The sequence below is a fragment of the Phacochoerus africanus genome, chromosome 6, assembly GCF_016906955.1.
Source record: "Phacochoerus africanus isolate WHEZ1 chromosome 6, ROS_Pafr_v1, whole genome shotgun sequence".
Lineage (NCBI taxonomy): Eukaryota > Metazoa > Chordata > Mammalia > Artiodactyla > Suidae > Phacochoerus > Phacochoerus africanus.
The window spans coordinates 127453230-127474358 of NC_062549.1; the positions used below are offsets into that span (position 1 = coordinate 127453230).

A 21129-nucleotide genomic window follows, 5' to 3' on the forward strand; every position below is an offset into this window, starting at 1 on the left:
ATGGAGGTTCCCAGGCTAGGGGTCGAATCGGAGCTGCAGCTGCAGGCCTACACCACAGCCACAGCAACAAGGGATCCAAGTCGCATCTGTGACCTACACCACAGTTCATGGAAACGCCAGATCCTTAACCCACTGAGTGAGGCCAGGGATCGAACCTGCAACCTCATGGTTCCTAGTCGGATTCGTTAACCACCGCGCCAGGACAGGAACTCCTGTATAATTTTTTAATTGCTGTAGATAACAACTGACTTGCAACTGTCCGCGGCTGAAATTGTGAATGAAAATACCATAATCAGCTCCGGTCAGCCCTAGGGTGCCAGAATTCACGATTCTTTAACGCTGCCAACGACCCACATCTCTCCGTCCTCTGTTTCCTCAGTCACGGGGAAATACTTTAAGCAGAAAGGACGAGGGAACTTGGCTTCAGAAAGTGACACCAAAGTGTACACCGTTCAAAGGCTTCCTGAACGGTTCAGGGCTGCTGTGTGTAACCCAGTCTGCGGCAAAGGCTGTTTCCAGGAGGTTAAATTAGATGCCGTCAGGCACAGGGACCTCCATCTTACGGCGCAATCAGTCGTGTTTTTATTTCACGGTTACTGCCCCGTTCTCAGGCCCACGAGGAGAGTTGAAAGAAGTAGGAGAGGGACTTGGCAACAGAGAAAACAAGCCCTTTCCAAGGAGAGAACCATAAACCAAAGGGGTGCGTTCTACCAGGACTCCTAAGGCGTGAGACGGCTTCTGTGACCCGCCAGTGAAACTCAGTTCGCAAAAGCCCCTCTAGGAACGTGCCTTCCAGGACTGCATGTGGCATCTCAGATGTGGCGGGACCTCCACGAGCCCCAGTGGGGCTGTCGTCATTCTTGATGAGGATGCCACAAGCTGCACCGCGACTCCGCCGTGGGCTCATGGCCACGTGAAGTGCACGTGTGGTCAATGACCCAGTGTCGGCCAGCCCTCGCCCAGGCCCCAGAGGGTCCATTCACGAACCCCCTCCCACCACCAAGTCTCTCCCCAGACGGCCTTCCCAACATCACTTCCCACTCGGCCTGGGAACAAACCCTTTCTTCCACACAGGCCAGCCTACCCGCTGTCCCAGAAATACACCCCACTTTTATATTTCACATGGCTTATTAAGAAAAATCCCTAAAGCACACAAAAGTATAGAGAGAGTATAAGGAAGTCCCACGTAGCCCGCACCCAGCTCTGACAAGTGTCAGTTCATATCCCACCACGTCCAGGATCATTGTGAAGCAAATTCTGGACTTGTCATTTCACCCATAATTACACAGGACAGCATCGCTCTGCCTGCACGCCTCGGCTCAGACTTGTCCCTTCCGTCCCTCGGCCTTCCAAATTCTGCCTCATCCTGCCGGGCCCGACTTGGGTGTCACCTCCTACACCGGGTCCACTGGACTTGTCACTCCGTCTCTATCTCCCCGGGCACCTCCCACTGCTGTCCTGTTGCTCCTTAGCTCCCGACCTGTGCCCTCACCACTGTCACTGGCCTGGGAAGCAGGAAACTGCTCTCGCGGCACTGACAGGGCCGTGGTAACGCCTGGCAGGGAAAGAACTAAGGAATAACAATGCGGTTTTATGAGGGCGATTCAATCTCGGCCCACCAGGTTCATGATCACACTGACGCAATTCCTTAGATGGCACACGGGCCGCGCAGCGTGGAGGGGGCCGGAAAAGAACTCTTGGGATGGAGTCCGGAGGCCTGGGTCTTGTCCTGGCCCTTCTGTTTGTGTGCTGTTTGGGGTGTATGGGTTGACTTCTCGGAGTTCAGCCATCAAAAGGAATCATCTGTAGCCCTCCTCTCGCTCCCTCCCGGGACTGGCAGAATCAAGGGCGATTGTGTGTGGAAAGATGGCTGTGTAATTACAAAGCACGTGGCTGATACACATCATTACCTGTAAATGCAGAAACGACTGGCAATCTGATCTGATAACAAGGAAAACGACTGCTTTGGATCCTGCACGTGTGAGAATAAACCGAGGTTCCGAACAGACAGGGAAAACGGGAATGTACATGACAGGAGAGGGGTCACGGGGGATTTGGAAGGAACAGAATTCACCCTGGCAGAATGTAACAGCATTCCTGGATTCTAGCTTCAAAACCCCCCTGCCTTACAATTAACGCGGACAAAAGGAAGGCGCCTCTGAAAGGAGACTCCAAAGGAAGACAGATACGTTGCTGGTCGTTTAAGAGAAATTCTTGTTGTATTAACCAAATGAAAAAGCAACATTAGTCGGATTCCCCCCTTCAAATAAAACTAGCAGCACTATCCAATAAAATGGCTATAATTCTGAGTTTAGTTTCTCCCAGGACCTCTTCAAAGCCTCTGACTTCTCACCTTTTCCTTCTGCGTTTGCCAAAGAGCAATCGTTACTATCAAACTGCAAATACTTATCATGTTACACGAAGTACTAGTTAAATGACGACGGACTCGAGGTCTATTTTTCCTCCAGCAGAATAGAGGAGAGAAGACGGCTTTATAAAAAACATATACGTATGTATAGATATATATACTGTTCGACAAACAGCCTTGCAAGCTGTTATCAGAGTCCTGTGAGAGACAGGTTCGGGCTATATTCAAACCATCTGTTGGAATGTTAACATTATACGTTTTCTTGCGAGTAAGTGAAAACAACAAGGGGTGAGGAAAAGGCCTAAATTTTATAAAATGCTAGATAATCTAGGCCAACACAGAAAAAAAAGGGTTTTTCAACTTTGGACACTAATACAATTTAGCAATAGTTGGTAAAAACAACAGCTGCTAAGCCTGGTAAATCCAAATGAGATTATTAGGTCCAAATCGCAGAAATACACAGAGAATATTTCAAAATTCCCAGCACACTGACAACAAAGCACTGAAGTGAAATCGCATTAGGAAAGGAAATGTTTTGTTTAGAAAAAACTTTTTTTTTCTTTTCTTTTTTTTTTTTAAATAAGACTGCACCATGTGTAACATCTCGAGGTCTTCACTAGAGAAGAAAAACAGAATCAGAGGGTGGATTCTAGAATCGTTTCCTTCCTCTATTCCCTCCCCCATCCTCCTCCACTGCACGCCCCAGGCCACTCTCTGAACCCTTAAAGCACACTCTCCCTTCTAAAACACTGATAGAGGTTTTTAAAAAAATCATAAGGAATAGCCTTTCTCTCGCTCTTGATCCCTCGAAGATAAGGAAACTACCTGTCCCTGATCCAGTCATCTCCGCACCTCCAGGCACAAGAAACAAACGAACTGCCAGACTCCTACCACACAGGGTTTTACACCATCCAGACTTAGCTGACTGAATATTCGTAACCTGCTCATCGATTATCATGAAAGACGTTTCCAAGTTAAAGTCTGCACATCTCCAAAGATGCATCAAGGCATTTCTGCTCTGGTTCTATGGGTTAAACACCTGCCAGCAGCAGCTGGGGTCGCAGCTTTGGCTTGAGTTCCACCCCTGGTCTGGGACCTTCCCTACGCCATGGGTGTGGCACTTAAGAAAGGATGCATTAAAAACACAGGGACCGTTTTTGACGTGTTCATTTGCTGAATAAGTCAAAGTTGACTTTCAGAGACTGTGAGGACTGAACAAATTTCAGGCTCTAATAAAAACGTAGAGGTTTTTCCCATCTGGTCCTGGGACAGCGGCTGTAATTTCTTCTCAAGTGTCTGTACTTTCCCGTATCACCCATAATTATACAAAAGCCTAGTTTTCCAGCATGAAGTCATGTGACTCTAAAAAGAACCAGGAAAAAGTCCATTTAAGCCTAGTTAACTGAGACAACACACTGTAAATCATCAAAAGACAAATCAGGAAGAATGGGCCCCCACAGTCCCTCCTGGGAGATAGAGCCAACAACCCCTCAACGGAGCTGATGGGAGGCGGAGGTCCTCTGACAGGCTCAGTAGACTGTGACCCTCAGTGGAGGAAGCAACCTCATCACAAGCCAACCACGTGTTAAATATTCTAGAGCCCCAGGAGCTCAGTCAAGGCATTTAGGCTCCCAACTGCTCCACGAGGCTATCTCCACAGTACAGATGAGGCAAGAGACAGTGGCATGGGATGGCTCTATGCCCACCCAAGCATCGACTCCGAAGGCTAGCAAGAACGGGCATCGTCTTCAAACAGACCTTTGTGGGGAATAAAAGAGGCTCGGGTGGATAAGACGAAGGGCGGACCCCACACGCGCGCCCGCACCCAGCCCTCCAGGCGCCCGGGCAGCAGCCGACGTCGGGACACCCCTGAGACAGTGAACCCTTAGGGGGCCCCGAGTCCACCCCAACTCGAGCCGGGCTCAGGGTCTCCCGAGGCCCGCACTACAGTAACGCAGAAATCATTCGGCCTGGCCCACTGCCTGCCTCCCCACCTTGATGAGAACATCGGAGGCAGTGGGCACGCCCTCTGCCCAGCAGGTATGGCAACGAGAGCCCGCCCAGGAGGAGACACCCGCAAATACCAGCTCCGTTCTCCCCACAAACCCGGCCCACAGTGCCCAGTTCTCCGGCCTTCGGGGAGCCACGGAGCTGCCCTGGGGGAGCCAGGGCCCGCTCGCCGCAGGCCTCCCCCTGCAGACTCCTTATTCTTCCCACAGACCACGCACAAGGGCTCCCAAGGGTCCCCTCGCTCTGCCTTCGTCCACGGGGGCTGCTGTCACCAACGCCCACGGAGCAGGCGGCGTCACACACCCTCATTTGTCACCGTGCTGGAGGCTGAGAAGCCCAAGATCAAGGCGCCAGGAGGCCCAGTGTCTGCTGTGCGCTGACGTCCAGGCTCATAGAAGGACCTCTGCTGGCCCTGTCCACACAGGGTCGGAGGGGCGAGGGAGCCGTCGGGGGTCTCTTTAATCCCACTCTCTTTTTGTTAATAGTTGATTTGCAATGTTCCGTCCATTTCCGCTGCAAAGGAGACCCAGCTATACACGGGCAGACATTCTTTTCCTCACAGGATCCCCCTTCATGCTCCACCACGAGTGAGTACATATAGTTCCCTGGGCTGTACAACAGGACCTCACTGCTTATCCACTCCAAATGCTAGAGTTTGCATCTGCGAATCGCATCCTGGAAGGCTCCACTCCCATGACTAGATTACCTCCCAGAGCCCAACCCCTCACTCCCCCAAGAACTTGGCGGGAGACACATTCGATCCACCGCAGAAGCTATGATTTTTAAACGTGTGCTGATACAATGTGCAGTCATTGATAATCTGAAACAAGGAATTGGGGAGCCCCCCAAAATAATCAGGGGGAATTCATCCCGTCCTTCTAGGTGAAACAGCAGAAAAACTTCAGGAAGCAGAGGGGGGCTCACAAATCTCCACGGGGTCCTTGTGATGAAAAGAAATGGGAGCCTGCAGTCCTCCTGCTCAAGCTGTTTTTCATCTTAGCCTCCTCCGCGGCAACCCCATGGTCCTGCTCGCCTGCCCACACCCCAACACACCTCATCCAGCGGCCAGCATCACTCCCCCAAACAAATCCAACGTTGCCTTCGGCTTGGAAACCTTCCATGGGCTCCCCGGGCCCCTCCTGATGAAGCTGCAAGCTGTCTACGGGGTAAAAACGCATCTCCCAGCCCGGCCCAGGCAGAGACGGAGCCAGAATCATCACTGGGAGTTCCAGCTCCCACTGCAGGGCTCCTGTGCGTCCATGACACCAAAGGGAAAGGCTGACTTTGATGGGGCTGTGCTACACTGCTTATAGACTTGAAAAACTCCAAGTGTGAGGGTGATTCCAAACACATTTTCACATCACAGTGAGAAGCCACTACAACAGATAAAATTAGCAAAATGCAGTTTTATCAGGCAAAAAGGCAGGCCCCACATGGCCGAAGAAACAAGCATTTACAGCCAAAAAGAACTTTAGGCCTCCTGCTACAATGCAGCAGATACAGAGAATGTTCACCTTCTTTAGCTCCAACAATTTGATTCATGTCCCATGACTTTATACACTAAAGCATTTGCTAAATTATTTTCCCTGTGCATAAAACATACACATAAAATGTAAGTGATGCCAAACTTAAAAATAATGGTAAAGTAAAAAAGAATTGTCTGGAAGATGGAACTGAAACTAGACGATTTTACTTCATCTTCGGGTATTTCATGACGGGTGTCTAAGCATCTGATACCCAAAGATGTAACGTATGAAAGAACGGACATGCGTGTGGGAAAGTTAAAACTCTATGCGCACCTTCTCCCAGATCTTATGGAAAAGCACTATTTTTCCACAATATAGAGAAAATATTTCATTGTTATTCTAAAACAAGCACCAAACGAAGGGCACATTAGTTTAATCCCTTATTTTTGAAGAGTCAATGGAGGGGCGCAAATACTGAAAGCTATCAGTGATCAAGACAGATTTTGGTTTAATTTTCCAAAACGTCTAATACAGGCCAAGCGACTTAGAGAGAGGAAAACCTAAGCTGGCCCAGCTCTCTTGAAAGGTTAAGTGGAACGGTGCTAAACCGGGCAATAGGATTAATGACGGGCGACCCTTCACACCAGCCCAGGATTCTCTCCCACGCAGGAGGCTTCACAGATGTGTCTTTTGCCGTAGCTGGCCCTGTGGCATTACTGTCTGTACTGCAGCCCCTCCAAAGGCTGCCACGTTCTCCATTCACCTTCATGACTAGGAGTAAAGAAAGAGCTGGTGAAGAGCAGAACAATGGGCAAAGTAGGGCCTGAATCCGCCTGTGGCCCAAGCGCCCCCTCTCAGTTGGGTAGATTTGATCAGTTCTCCACCAACAAAGAAAAAGCCATGCCTGAAAAAACCTAGATCCCGCTTTAGCATCCTAGGCCATGTAGGAGATGCTTATTATATCTGCTTTGTTCTCTATTTCTATGGTGCCCATCGCCATGGAAACAAGGAGCACAGATGGAAGAGTAGGCTAGAAATACCCAGCAATGAGGGTGCGGACGGGGAATATGGAAGACAGGGCCTTTCACTGGTGAAGAGAGAAGAGGCTGGAATGTTTCCATCAACACAACCTGAAGGGACCCTTCTAATGGGAAAAGTAGGCTTGCTCTGTCTTTAAGAGGCCAACAGGAGAAAGCAGCCGAGACTCAATACGTGTCCGTGTTTGTAGGAGGTAGCGTTGCTAAGCTTTGGAGGTTTTAAAGCCGGATATATTTTATTAGAAAAATGTGTATGCAAATTCAGACCTTTACACGGCCTCCAATTTCGGAAATCACATCCGCATTCCAGTGTGGACAACTGCTACTTCCAATCTGGGGTGACGCTGTAGCACTAAAAGTTGAGACATCTGCTAAGGAAGTGTGGCTGGGAAGATAAGTTGATACAATGAATATTTTCCTGAAAGTGACAAGTCTGTCTTCCAAGGTTTTGTATGAAATGATCCAAAAGGAAATTGCTGGGTGGGGCGGTGGGGGCGACTGTTGTTTCACCCCAGGGAGTCGTCGCTGTCCCTGCTCAAGGGGGACAAGGCCTTTCCGGCGTCCAGCCCCTGCTGTGTGTACAGAGACTCACCAGTCCCCGCCAGCAGCTCTGTAAGAAAACTCTCCCCACTCCCAGACCGCCGTCTGGGTGGTTTCTATTTGATTTTGACTGAGTCCTCCGTGTTCATCATTTTCTGGGACATTTGGAATACTCGGGGTATTATTTATGTTGTCACTGGTCAGGAAGTAGGAAAAGGAGCCACACCAGCCACATAAGCGTCCTGGGAGGTTTTTCTCTACGTACATAAAAATGGTGTACGAAGCAAAAAGGCAGGGGATGCTTTCTGGACTAAGTTGCTGGAGAGTGTTTAACACTCCGGCACCTGACAGAATCCAGCAGCAAAGGCCTGGATAACTCTGTGAAATTTTAGGTCCAGATGCTAACTAGTTGTGATGCCGGGTGATTTTTCCCTTTGCCTTTCTCAACCTGAATGTCTCATCGGTAAAAAGAAAAATGGACATAGAACAAGGACATGAACTGGAGGGGTTCTAAGGATGATTTCAAGGCAGCTTAAAATGTTATGCACTCGTGTAGATTATTCCAGGAAAGCCCCTCAAGGGCACCTAACACATAAACGTTAAAAATCGGTACAGAGCCTCTGAGGTCTCCTCCACACAACTCTAGAGAACCACGACGTGAGTCAACTTACCCAAGTAAACTCAAGGCACTGCGCTCAGACTCAGGTGAGCACCCTATTCAAGTCTCCTCAAAAGCCCTCACCCAAAGGAGGCCGCCCCGGCCCCTCTCCGTGACCACCAACCCCCCACCACTCTCTAGCTCTGCTCTGGCTGCTTTTTTCTTCATGAAACCGTATGTTGGATATGCTCACTGGCTCTCTTTCCTCCTCTAGGATGTATGCTCCATGCAAAAAAATAAAATAAAATAAAATAATGTTTTTTTCTGTTTTCTTCATTGTTAAATTCATTCCCAGTGCCTGGCGTGATGCCTTTACATCTATAAAATGAGGCATGGCAGACCCCAAAATTCAAACACATTTTTTTTTCTTTTTTAAAACATCCAGGGGCCTGCAAAGAGCAATGCACTCTATTAAGCATTTTGTGAGCATACCTATCTTACTTAATTTGCATATGATCACAGGAAGGCAGGTTTTCCAATCTTTACAGCCTTTTATAAGACAGAAAATAGTTGGCAGGCAATATACTGCAGAAAGAGCTGCCTCATCAGGTGCCAGATCTGCAGCTAAATTGTGGAGTTTGCTGAGACAAGTCACATATCCCTTTATAAACTCAGTTTCCAGGAGTTCCCATCATGGCTTGGCGGTAACAAACCTGACTAGCGTCCATGAGGATGCAGGTTCAATCCCTGGCCTTGCTCAGTGGGTTAAGGATCCAGTGAGCTGTGGTATAGGTCGCAGATGTGGCTCGGATCCCATGTTGCTGTGGCTGTGTTGTAGGCCAGCAGCTGCAGCTCTGATTAGACCCCTAGCCTGGGAACCTCCATAGGCTGCAGGTGGCCCTAAAAAGACAAACAAACAAACAAAAAAATACCCACACACACAAAAAAAAAACAACCCCCCCCCCTCAGTTTCCACATTTATATCAGGGGGATAACATCTGCCCCATCTCCTGCAGGTTGGCAGGAGATTAATGAGAGCATAAAGGCTTGCGTACCTGAGCAGTGATGTGAGAGTGTGTGCTATCGGAGGTGATGTGGTGGGGGTTCCTGTGTTTCCGGAGAGATTTGCTACAAGCTGTTGGCAGAAGGAGCACAGGGCATCGGCACCATGTCCTTACACACAGGCTGTCAGGAGCATCCAGGATCCAGCAGGACCCCAGAAAAAACTTCCTAATCAAGAGGATGACTGTCAGGCTCAAGTCCTCTCCCTTCAGATGACATCACTCAATAAAGAACCAAATGTCCCAAACCTAGCCTGCCACTGAAACTTTTTGCATGTAATTCGCAACCTCCTCTGGGAAAGAAATTTGCATTTCTGACAAAACACTGCAGAAAAAAACCTTTTCGACAGGATTAAGAGTTGTTCTTAGAAATGAGTCACCCAACGGGAGCTCCCTGGTGGCTCAGAGGGTTAAGGACCTGGCGTTGTCACGGCTCCAGCTCAGGTCACTGTTGCGGCACGGGTTTGCTCCCTAGCCTGGGAATTTCTGCGTGATGAGGACATGGCCAACGGGTTTAAAAAAAAAACTTGTGTACTATTTCTAAATGTTCTAGAGAGTATGAGTGGATGTTCTTAACATGGATAATAGTGATTCAATCACTTTGGTATCGAATTAGCTTCCATCAAGTCCTTCTTAAAGAGTGATATGAACTAGCCAGGTTCCTTCTCTCTTGAATGTTCTTGTCCACCGAGAAGACACATCTTTAAACTGGGCTATTACAGGCCTTTTCCCTTAGAGTTGATAGCTAGTTTGACTGAAGTTTTCTTTGGTGCCCAAACCAGATGCTCTTCAAAATGGGGCCCAAGGTTGGGGGGGGGGGATGTTTTGGTTTTGGTGATCTATTTCCAGATGGCCAATTAAGCCTCATTTAAAAGTATCTGTGGAGTTCCCTGGTGGCTCAGTGGGTTAAGGATCCAGCATTGTCACTGCAGTGGCTCAGGTTACTGCTATGGCACAGGTTTGATCCCCCCTGGGCCCCAAATTTCCGCAAACTGTGGGTATGGCCAACAATTTGTTTTAAAAATAAAAATATCTGCTTTGGAACACCTGGTGCCCAGCTGGTTCTTTCTGGCCATCACCCTGTTTCTCTTTTCACAGTCATTCTCTCCCCATGGCCCAAAAGAAAGGTAATTATCTCAGTTCTCAGGAGTTTGCAGGTGGTGCATTGTCTTCAGAAGTAAAACTCCAAGGCCCCAAGGTGAAGGTCATCTGAAATACCCACGGGGTGACAGATGTCAACACGGTGAATGACTTTCAAGACTGAGAAATCCTTCCGGGGGTCAGAGGAAAATATCCATTTCTTTGCTTCAAAAAATACTGGGGGAAGACCTCATCGAGTTGTCAGGCAATAGAACGTGGACAATCATTTTTGCGATCAATCTCTGGGTAACTTTTGCCAGACAGCTTAAAAAATAGCTATAATTACACTGCCTCCATTCCCATGTACTTACTTATGTATTAAGGTGTCTTAAGCATTTACATCTGAAAAGAAACACTTGATGTGGTTGTGAAGCCTCTCTCACTTTAGTAATCGGTAACACCTACCTATGTATAAAAAAACTATTTTTAAGCCTCAGCCCCAGACATCTCATTGAGAAGTTATTTTCTAATAAAATTTTACCTGTGCTTAATAATTATTCATCAAAATTCCAATACACTTGTTCTGCTTAATTGTCTATTAGCCAAAACCATAATAACTCAACCCAAATGAAATTCTATTTAACATCTAGAGCCTTACTATCACAAGGACTTAAAAGAAATGTAGGGAGTTCCCGTTGTGGCGCAGTGGTTAACGAATCCGACTAGAAACCATGGGGTTGCGGGTTCGGTCCCTGCCCTTGCTCAGTGGGTTAACGATCCGGCATTGCCATGAGCTGTGATGTAGGTTGTAGACGCGGCTCGGATCCAGCGTTGCTCTGGCCCTGGTGTAGGCCGGTGGCTGCAGCTCCGATTCGACCCCTAGCCTGGGAACTTCCATATGCCGAGGGAGCGGCCCAAGAAATGGCAAAAAGACAAAAAAAAAAAAAACAAATGTAGATACAGGGTGTGTATGTGTGTGTCACTCGAGTTTGATCCAGTGACCAATGAGCGCTTTTCAAACATGAGAATCTTACATGGCAATTAAGTTTTATAGGCGAAGAGGAATGAAATGAGTTCCACACAGGAAACAACTCTAAAATTCCCACCTTTTCCAAACCAGCTTATTTAGGGTTTTTTTTTTTTTTTTTTAAGTGGATGACATGGTAGATATGAAATCACTTATTACTTAATTTAGTTTCCACTGGGCACATTAAAAATAGTTTTTAAAAATCCATATTTATATAATATCAGAAGTGCCATCTTTTCCAACTATTTAAAATAATGATGAAGATGTTTAGGCATTAATTTTTAAAACATACGAAGCCAGGACAGAGTGTTTCAAAATCCATTCAGAGGATACGAGATGAGTAACATTCAGACACTGTGTTTTAAACCACCTGTAAGCCAAGAACTTGTGCTGACCATCTAAAATTTTGACTTCTAACAGAAAGATAAAGCCAGGATTATTTCAGTTGAAATCCAAAGGCGGTCTCAAGCATCCCCTGCAAATGGCCAACTCCAGAACCCTGGACACCAGCAAACAGGTTCAACAAACACCAGCTCATTGGCAAAACTACTTTGGCCATTCTACTGCTATCGGTTAACAGCATAATATACAATATCCCTTCTTCCTACCTCTAACCATCAAGGAGGTGTTTGAGATTTTCAAATATCAGTCAAAAGCACCTAAGTGAGACAAAGCCTGGGACAAAATAACAAGCATATTGAATTTTATTGCCTGATTCTTTCGCACACATCCGTTCACATGCCAGGGATAGTGCCTGGCCCAGGAAGCTCAGGAGATGAACAAAATAGCCTTCTTCCTGAGCGGGCACCTAGGAAGAGGCAGGGGTGTCCTCTGGCACAGGTACAGAAAGCTTCCAAGGCTCAGAGGCAGCACGGAGAAGGGATGGGGAGCTCTTGGAAGTGGCAGGCAGAGGGCAAGGGTCTGGAATGGTCTTTCCGAACAAGTACACTTGAAGTGACTCTTGAAAGACGCGTGGGTGTTTGACAAGGGGATATGAACACCCCAGAGAGAGAAGGAAAAAGAGCCACGGAAGGAAACCATCCGGCTACCTCGCACCCTTCTCCCTGCACGGCGCCGGGTTGCGGGTGGTGCCTGGGGGTGTGACTGTGTCCACGGTGCGTGCGTTGGTGACTGAGAAACGACGGGGTGAGAGGCGAGAGGGGGCCTGGCGAGTTAGAGAGTAGACGGAGGAAGACGATCACGTGGCTCTCCAAGGTGCCGGGACTGGATCCTGCGACAAAGCAAGTCATTAAAGGCTCAGCGCCCCTGAGTCCCACTGGAGCTGACCACGCGGGGGTGGGATGCGACCTGCCTCCGACGGTGATGACTGTCTGCAGGGCAGACAGAGAGGCTGAAGGGTGGAAGACAGGAGAGACGACGAGGGGCACTGCCTGTCACAGGCAGTCAGCAGCAGTCCCGGAAAAGGCGCAAGGCGATCAAGTGGCTGGGAAAACGGGGTGCCGGTGGGCACGGCCTCGGACAGACGGGTCACCACTGTCTAAGGGAGAATGGAGCAAAGAGAAGCCCAGGATGAGTTCTAAGTATTTGGGGTGAAGTCACTGGGTAAATGGTATTGCTATTTGCAAGAAAGTTTTCTGGGAGAAAGTGTCTTTGGTACTCTACCCCTAGACTCTGGCTGGTTCTAGCAGGCAGGGAGCACAGGTGATATTATCCCCACTTTATGTTCAAAGGGGCACCTTTTTTGTGCCCAGAATCACAAGGGGTAATGTGCGAGTTTGCCACCCGTGAGCTTAAGAGTAGACACAAGAGAGACAAGACCCGTGCTTTCCCCGAACCTAAATTCTGGTCTGTGGGGGCGGGGTGGGAATAGATCAATAATCTAGCAAACGCTAAACCGAGGCCTGAGAGACTGTGATGGGTCAGGCGGGGGTACTTTATCCGAGGTCAGGGAAAGCGCCCCTGAGTCCCACTGGAGCTGACCTTCCGCAGAGAAGGAAGCGGTGATACAGATTCATAGAGGAAGAGCGGGCCAGGCGGAGAGCAGCACCTGAGAAGTCCCCGAGGTAGGAACAAGGCTGGAGCGCCCCGCGGGAGGAATCCCAAACATAGGGCAAGCGGGGAGCCCCCAGAAGCCCCAGCCATGAGGGCATTCCTGGGAGGGTCGAGGGGAAAGGCTTGCGGCCCCTCAGGGCAGCGTAAGCCGAGCCTAACCACACTGGCACCTGCCCACCAAGCCTAACGCTGTGTGGCTAGAAACTGCATCATGACTCACACACTTTTCAAAGACGCATCTTTGCTCAGTTGCCTATTTCAGCACTGAAATAGGGCCAGGAACAAACTCCTTTAGTTCTGCCTAGAGAGAACAACTTTAAAATCTTCAGATGAACAGAATTCATTTTTTTTTTTGTCTTTTTTGCTATTTCTTGGGCCGCTCCCGCGGCATATGGAGGTTCCCAGGCTAGGGGTCCAATCGGAGCTGTAGCCACCGGCCTACGCCAGAGCCACAGCAACGCGGGATCCAAGCTGCGTCTGCAACCTATACCACAGCTCACGGCGTTGCCGGATCGTTAACCCACTGAGCAAGGGCAGGGACCGAACCCGCAACCTCATGGTTCCTAGTCGGATTCGTTAACCACTGCGCCACGACGGGAACTCCAGAATTCATTTTAAATGTCTCAACTCCAAGCAAGAAACAACCTGCAGTCCAATAGCAGGCGGCTTGGCTCTCCCAGGGTACCTGGGAGCAGAGGCTTCTGGCCACTCCCCAGGCCCCTCAAAGGGTCTAGAGGGGCAACATTTTCCCCAGAGGATGCTCCATCAGCTCAGCTGGACCAGACAAGGAAAAATGGTACCCCATTGCCAACGTGCCAAGCTGGGTTCCTGTCTAAGCGAAATGGAAAGCTTTGGAAAGAACAGGGGCTGGGCTGCCTGCTGGCTTCGAAGTGGGCATCCCAAGCCCAGCAGTCCAGCCAGCTCTCCGCAACACACTGCCCACGCCTCCCATCCTGTGGTCACCTTCCACTGCTGTTCTGCAGGCTACCTGTTTTTCTGCCAGCAGTCTTTCATATGCCACCATTTAGCCAAAGGGCTTCCAATTCCACTTGCCAAGGGTGATGCCTATCAACCCTCTGACCCTTTCTGAAAAGATCCTACTTTCCAGTCAACTTTCTCCGATGATTCTCCTGGTTGTGTCCCAAAAAAGTACCTGAATGTAGAGTTTGCCTATCCAGCGTGAATGAATTTTAAGAGAATTAAATTATTCCCAAATGATGTGGCCCCTTTCAGAGCATCGCACTGAGAAGTTATATATTACGTACACTTAAAGAATGCCTCCTTTGGAAGGTGCTGGAACCCTGTGGCTCATTCTGACCTGTGCCTGGGGCAGGCTCACCTCCTGTGTGAGCTCATTTCAAACCACAGCATCCCTTTACTTCAGCTCACCGGCCAACTTTTTCTTTCTAAAGTCACCATTCCACCTCCGACCACAAGATGCTGGCACACACTTTGATGGCACCTGTACGGCTCTTTGGTAACAAGCTGGGGAGTGGCAACGTTTCGCTTACTTCCAGTGATGGATGCCCTGCCTCCCCTAGTCACCTGCTATCACAGAGGACGTGTGCAGTTTTGCTATCACTGTGTCCCTAGATCCTAGCGTAGGGTCTGGCACACGGTAGGTGCTTAACAAACAGCTGCTGAAAAAAACACTGTGGAATATACTCCTTGGTGGAACGTTCCTCTTCCGAAGAGTGGATCTGACAGAAATCATTCACGTCGAGGCTGAAGCAGGTTACAGGAGCTATTCTACTTTTTATTTTAAAGAATATATATGCGTATGAAAAGACTTTGCTGCTATTTATTTGGGTTTAAGCTGATTTGGAGCTGATTTTTAGCCCAAAAAGTGTGACTAAAAATTTAATAACACTCATTTGGATGTGTCTGGAGATGACTAATTCTAACACGTTTTTTAAAAAAAATGGAATGAGAGCTCATTTTCAACAAGCATCCCTCAGCATAGGCCCAGCCTGGTCTGTTAGGCACTCTCTATGCAACCTGCTTTTCCTTTAAGCCTCACATCTGAATCTGAAGCCCCGCTTACAGATGGGGACACTGAGGACGCGAGAGGCTGAGGTCACACCCCGAGGCAGTGCCGGAGCCAGAACGCACGTCTGGGTTTTCGTGATTCCAAGAGCTGTTTAAACCTAAGCTGCACTTCTGGCTAAGAAATCACTGCTGACATGGAGTCATGACGTCACTCCCGCCCATGAGGCGGGACAGGACTGCAGTCTAGGGCCACCATTTGGGCAGGTGTTTAAAACGGGATTTAGACGCCTATGAACTAACATTTACTGAGAGCTTATTTTATGCTGGACACTGTATTAGATGCTTTCGTGTCAGTATTTCTTTTCATCGTATGGACCCTGTAAGATGGGTAACAATAACCAAGAAAAAAAAAAGAGGCATAGCCTCACCGTGGTGTTTGCCACTCCAGCGCTCCCTCCCCTCTTTCTTCCAAGGATGTGACCCCTCCATGGCCTTTTTTTTTGGGGGGGGGACACCCCTGCGACATATGGAGGTTCCCAGGCTAGGGGTCGAATTGGAGCCATAGCTGCCAGCGTACACCAGAGCCAGAGCAACACGGGATCCGAGTCATGTCTGCGACCGACACCACAGCTCACGGCAACGCGGGATCCTTAACCCAGAGCGAGGCCAGAGATCGAAGCCACGGCCTCATGGATACTAGTCAGATTTGTTTCTTCTGAGCCACGACGGGAACTCCAAGATCCCTCCATGTGTGAGCTGGGCCCAAGGTCATCCAGAAAGAGGACAGCATTCCCGTGTCTCTCCCAGCCAGGGGAGCTCAGGTCCTGAGTTCCGGTCAATGAGATGTAACAGCAAGGGTGTGACAACCCCCAGGAAACTTCCTTAGAGACCATCGGCTCGAGCGTTTCCCGTTTCTTTCCTTCCTTGTTTCCTCCTTCCTACACTTGGTGCCTGGATGTGACAGCGGAAGCTCCACGGAGGACCATGACGTTGAAGGCCCCATGTGACGCCTGCTAGATCTAAAAGGGGGAAGCAGCCCAGGTCTCAGGAGATTTGTGAAACAGCAATACCAGCTCTGGATTCTCTCTCGCTAAACTTTTTTTTTAATGTGAAAGTGAAACCACCATGACTTTCCTTAAGCTACTGTTCCTTGTGGTCTCTGTAACTGGCAGCTAATGACAGCTTATCTAGCAACGCACCCAAGGTGACAGTGTAGGGTTCAAACCCAGGTCCATCAGTCTTCCAAGTCCGTGCTCTTAAGTCGAAGCCTGAAGAACTCCTTCGGATGGTTTACGGGAGATAAGGGGCAGGGGTTGGAGTGTAAAAGTACTGAAAAGAATTTGACAGAAGAACGGAACCCAGGTTCGACTACGCTCTCAAATTTGCATGCCCGAGAGACAATCAAAGGACACATGCTACTCTGCTCAAGGGTCAAGAACTTAGTCGCCATCGGCGGGGGACAGAGGAAGAGCTCAGTTACCTGCATGGAGCTGGAAAGAGGAGAAGAGCAACCGAACAGCTGGTAATGTCTCTGGAAGAAGCTGTAGACCGGGGACTGAGCGCTGCAGAAACACACCACAGGACAGGACCGACAAGGCAGAGTTACAAGGAACCCTGAAACCGAAGAGGCCGGAGATGAAGTTCAAAGATACACAGTCTGGAATGGGACATGCAGAGTCACGTGACCCATATCAAAGGCAGCATAAGGACCACAAAGGCCAAAGGAAAGGTCAAGGTCGAAGCTCTGACAACTAATTTGTATGCATTTCCTTCACATGAGTTCCTAGCAGCATCGAAGAAGTGAATTTAAATTGGGTTGCAACTGAGCAGAGTCCTAAATGAGAGGAAGTCATAGAACAGCGCGTTTGTTATTACCCTTTGTTTGATTTCTAAATGAACTGCACTGATAAGAACTCAGCAGATTCGGGGACTGGAGTTGGGCCCTAATTTTACTTAAGCTCAGTCTTAATGAGCCAGAAAAAGGAAAAATAAGGTATGGCTGCCAAAGACATTTTAAGTACCAGAAAAAAAAAAAGTATAATAAAAGTATGCAGGACATTCAGGAAATAGAGATGGGGCATAAAATGCCAGGGGGCAATAGTGATAAAATGAAAGGCAGCAATATGAAAACTGACATGACAAATTATGAATGCATTCTACAATTGGTTAAAGAAATTCTACACGCTAACTGGGCCTCCCAGATTCCTTTCCAGTGGTCATGGCTCTGAACTGTTTGCAGAGCACCTGCGCACCCTGAGTCACAAAAGCAGCAAGGGCCATGCTGTAGAGCAGCAATGAAAACCATGCCACCGAGGCTGGGGAAACATGACAGACTCGGCACACGTTTGTTTCTGCTAATACCGGTGTGTCCTAGAAGGGTGCTGGAGAAAAGAAACAAAAATAAAATTGGGGAAGTCAACGTGAGAGATACTCAATGAACATCAGAGATTAGATCAGATAGGCTATTTTTTTTTTTATGGGTAGTAAAAAAAAAACAAAAAAGGAAACAATAATTACTCAGATACCATCAAAAAGGATTTTAAAATTATAAAAACTTGTTTATAAATAAAAATTCTGCCTCAAACAATAATCTTCTACATACTAAGATATTTCCACTCGTCAACTCTAGGAAACAAAACAAAAATCACCAATTTCAAGGCACTGCAGGAAAATACCCACAGTCTAAAAAAATTTGGAGGGATCAGGGAATGTCATTCAGAAAATAAGCTATCGGAGTTCCCGTCATGGCGCAGTGGTTAACGAATCTGACTAGGAACCATGAGGTTGCGGGTTCGATCCCTGCCCTTGCTCAGTGGGTTAAGGATCCGGCATTGCCGTGAGCTGTGGTGTAGGTTGCAGACGCAGCTCGGATCCCGCATTGCTGTGGCTCTGGCGTAGGCCGGTGGCTACAGCTCCGATTCGACCCCTAGCCTGGGAACCTCCATATGCCGCGGGAGCGGCCCAAGAGAAGACAAAAAGAAAAAAAAAAAAAGAAAATAAGCTATCAAGCCAAGAAAAGACACGGAGGAAACGCAAATGCATAATACTAAGTGCAGGAAGCCAATCCGAAAAGGCTACAGACTGTTTGACTCCAACTATATGATATTTTAGAAAAGGCAAAACTTTGGAGACAGTCAAAACAGCAGTGGTTGCCGGGGGCTAGGGAGGCAGGAAGGCCAACAGGTGGAGCACAGAGGATTTTTAAGGCAGTGACAATGTGATACAGTATTGCACTCTGATATTACAGTGGTGGATACATGTTGCGATACAGTGGCCAAACCCATGGCATGTACCACACCACGCGTGAAGGGCAGTCTATCTACAGTCTTTAGGTGATAATGATGTCTCAGTGCAGGTTCACAGATTGTATCAAATGTACCACTCTGGTGGGGGATGCTGAGAATGGGGAAGGCTGTGCATGAGGGTGGCAGCTAGAGGGGAACTCAGTGCACTTACTCTCCATTTTTCTGTGAACCTGAAACTGCTCTACCAAAGGGAACAGGTGGGGGCGGGAGGGATGGCCTGGAGGTTCAGGACTGGTGTATGCGCACCGAGGTACAAGGAATGACAGGCCAACGGGGACCTGCGGTCTAGCACAGGGCACTCGACCCAGGATTCTGGGATGCTCTATGCGGGAAAAGAATCTGAACTGTGTGTACATGGATAACTGGATCACTCTGTGGTCCAGCAGAAATCAGCATGCTGTGGTAAAGCAACTCTACTGCAATAAAACTTAAGGGAAAAAAAAAAACCCTCTATTTAAAGAAACCTTGGAGGACCTGGTATCCTTTTCCAGTGACACTGATTCGGGTCCTTTTCATGTTCGCGAATGTTGACGCCTTCATTAGGAGGATCCGCAGAATGAGACAGCAATGGGGGAGGGGAATCGTCTTAAACAAGCACACAATTATTTTCATTTCGATTTTTAGGGCCGCACCTGCGGCATCTGAAGTTCCCAGGCTACGGGTCGAATTGGAGCTACAGCTGCAGGCCTACGCCACAGCCACGCAGCATCCAAGCCAGGCCTGCGACCTACACCACAGCCCACGGCAACGCTGGATCCTTAACCCACTGAGGGAGGCCAGGGATGGAACCTGCATCCTCAGGGATACTCTCGGGTTTGTAACTGGCTAGGCCACCAAGGGAACTCGCTTTAAAAAAGCAAGTCCTAACAATTAATCAAATGAAGTCTCTCCCATTGTGAGAAGATTCATGTTAGGTGGGACATGTTGGAACACCTTTCCCATTAGAGAAAAACAGAACAAACTTCTAAGGGTAGTAAATTTAACTCTAACATGTAGTAGGTGGATAGCAGATCCACGTGCCATGACCCATCTGTACACTCAGTGACAACTCTGACCCCTTCACTAGTTGAACTGAGTAATATCAGTCATGTTAGGGCTTATATTCTTTTTCTTTTTTTTTCTTTTTTCTTTTTTAGTAGGACCTGCAGCATGTGGATGTTCCCCGGCCACAGCAGCGACAGAAGCTGCCGCACTGACAATGCCGTCTCCTTAACCCACTGAGCCACAAGGGAACTCCAGGGCCTATATTTTTAAATCACACAGGCTCAGTTTGTTGTGCGACTGGCTGTCATTTTATATTCCTTCAGGGGTGAAGCTGTCCCCTAGGGAAGCCAGGGGCCAAAGGAAGTCACTTTGGCACTCACAATTCCAAGAGCATTTGGGGTTCTCAGGAGGCAGAGCCTGAACAGAGGGAAGGTACTGGAATTGTTAAATAATTATTCCGCAGCTTGGCTGCTTCTGGGTACTGCAGCCTAATACTTGGGCTTAGGAGACTTCGTCTGATAGACACACGCCATTTCATTTCCTCTTAGAAAGCAGTGGACACGGCCTATTTTAAGTTGGCTACATAGCTTCAATTTTAAAAATGTCATACCTATCTTTTTACAGACTTTTAATAAAAGTTTTTGGCAAGGCGAACTTGTTCAAGGAAGTTCACACGGGTGGGTTTTTGTTTTTAAATTTAGATTTGTCCTCTTCTTGGAAGGTGGGGAGGGAGCTGCTGAGAGGGAGTCCTTCTGACCGCAAAGAAGGCTTCCACAAAGGTCATCTGACCAAAAGCAACCTATGGACTTTGGGAAGTCACCGGAGTGATGAGCCAACACGGAGCCTCCTCCCTTCTGCCCTCTCAGCTCAGCACCTGCTCAGCTGCAGCCCAGGACGGGGCAACTCTTAGCTTCTCTCTGCGAACGGCAAGATGCTCTCCTCTCCCTCAAACACGCCAACCCCACCATCAAACTGCAGGCGAACCACTGCAGGGGTCCCAAGAGGAGTAAGTGTCTGCTCACAAACAGCGGCAGGAGGAAAGGAGCCAACCAGGGAGCCGAGCGCAGGGGTCTGCTCACCCGGGGCGGGGGGAGGGGGGGCGGCGCGGGCGAGCCTCCAGCCCGGGTCCCGCACCGCCGGGGGGACGCACACGCAGGTGCGGCTCCGAGGCTCCTGCGGAAAGCGTGGACCGCCCTGTCGCGGCCGCCCCCTCCGCCTGCCCGGATGACCCCGCATCCAGGAGAGGTGCCCTCAGGGGGCTCACTCCCTCTCTGCCGGGGACCAGGGGGCGGCGAAGCACCGCCTCGTCTCTCTGGCTCGGCCACCTGTCCGCTAGGCCCGGCTCGCAGGGGAGGCGGGCACAGGTAACCGCACCTGCTCGGCCAACTCCACCTGCTGCGTCCGCTCACCCGGTCCTCCGCCTCCACCTCCCGGCTCCCCTCGGCGCCTCCTTCGCGACCGGGGACGTCCCGGCCCGACCTACCTGCGCGCTCCGGCCCGGGCGCTCCCTGCGCTCGCCCCGCGCCGCTCCGGGCGGGCCGGCGGCGGCCCCGCGCCGCACTTCCTCGCCGCCTGGGCTGCGGGCTCAGCGGGAAGCCCCGGCGCTGCCCGGCTCGCCGCCTCCGACCGGCTCCATTGTGACGCGGCGCGT

At 49.3% G+C, this 21129-nt stretch overlaps 1 protein-coding gene across 1 annotated transcript in view; it reads right to left on the reverse strand.

Moving 5' to 3' along the window:
- LRRC8B (leucine rich repeat containing 8 VRAC subunit B) overlaps positions 1–21129 on the reverse strand; it is a 69034-nt gene extending 47905 nt beyond the window's left edge. The window contains exon 1 of the mRNA XM_047785344.1: positions 20962–21129. The gene's annotated coding sequence lies outside the window, so the exon portion shown is untranslated. The remainder of the gene's footprint in view (positions 1–20961) is intronic.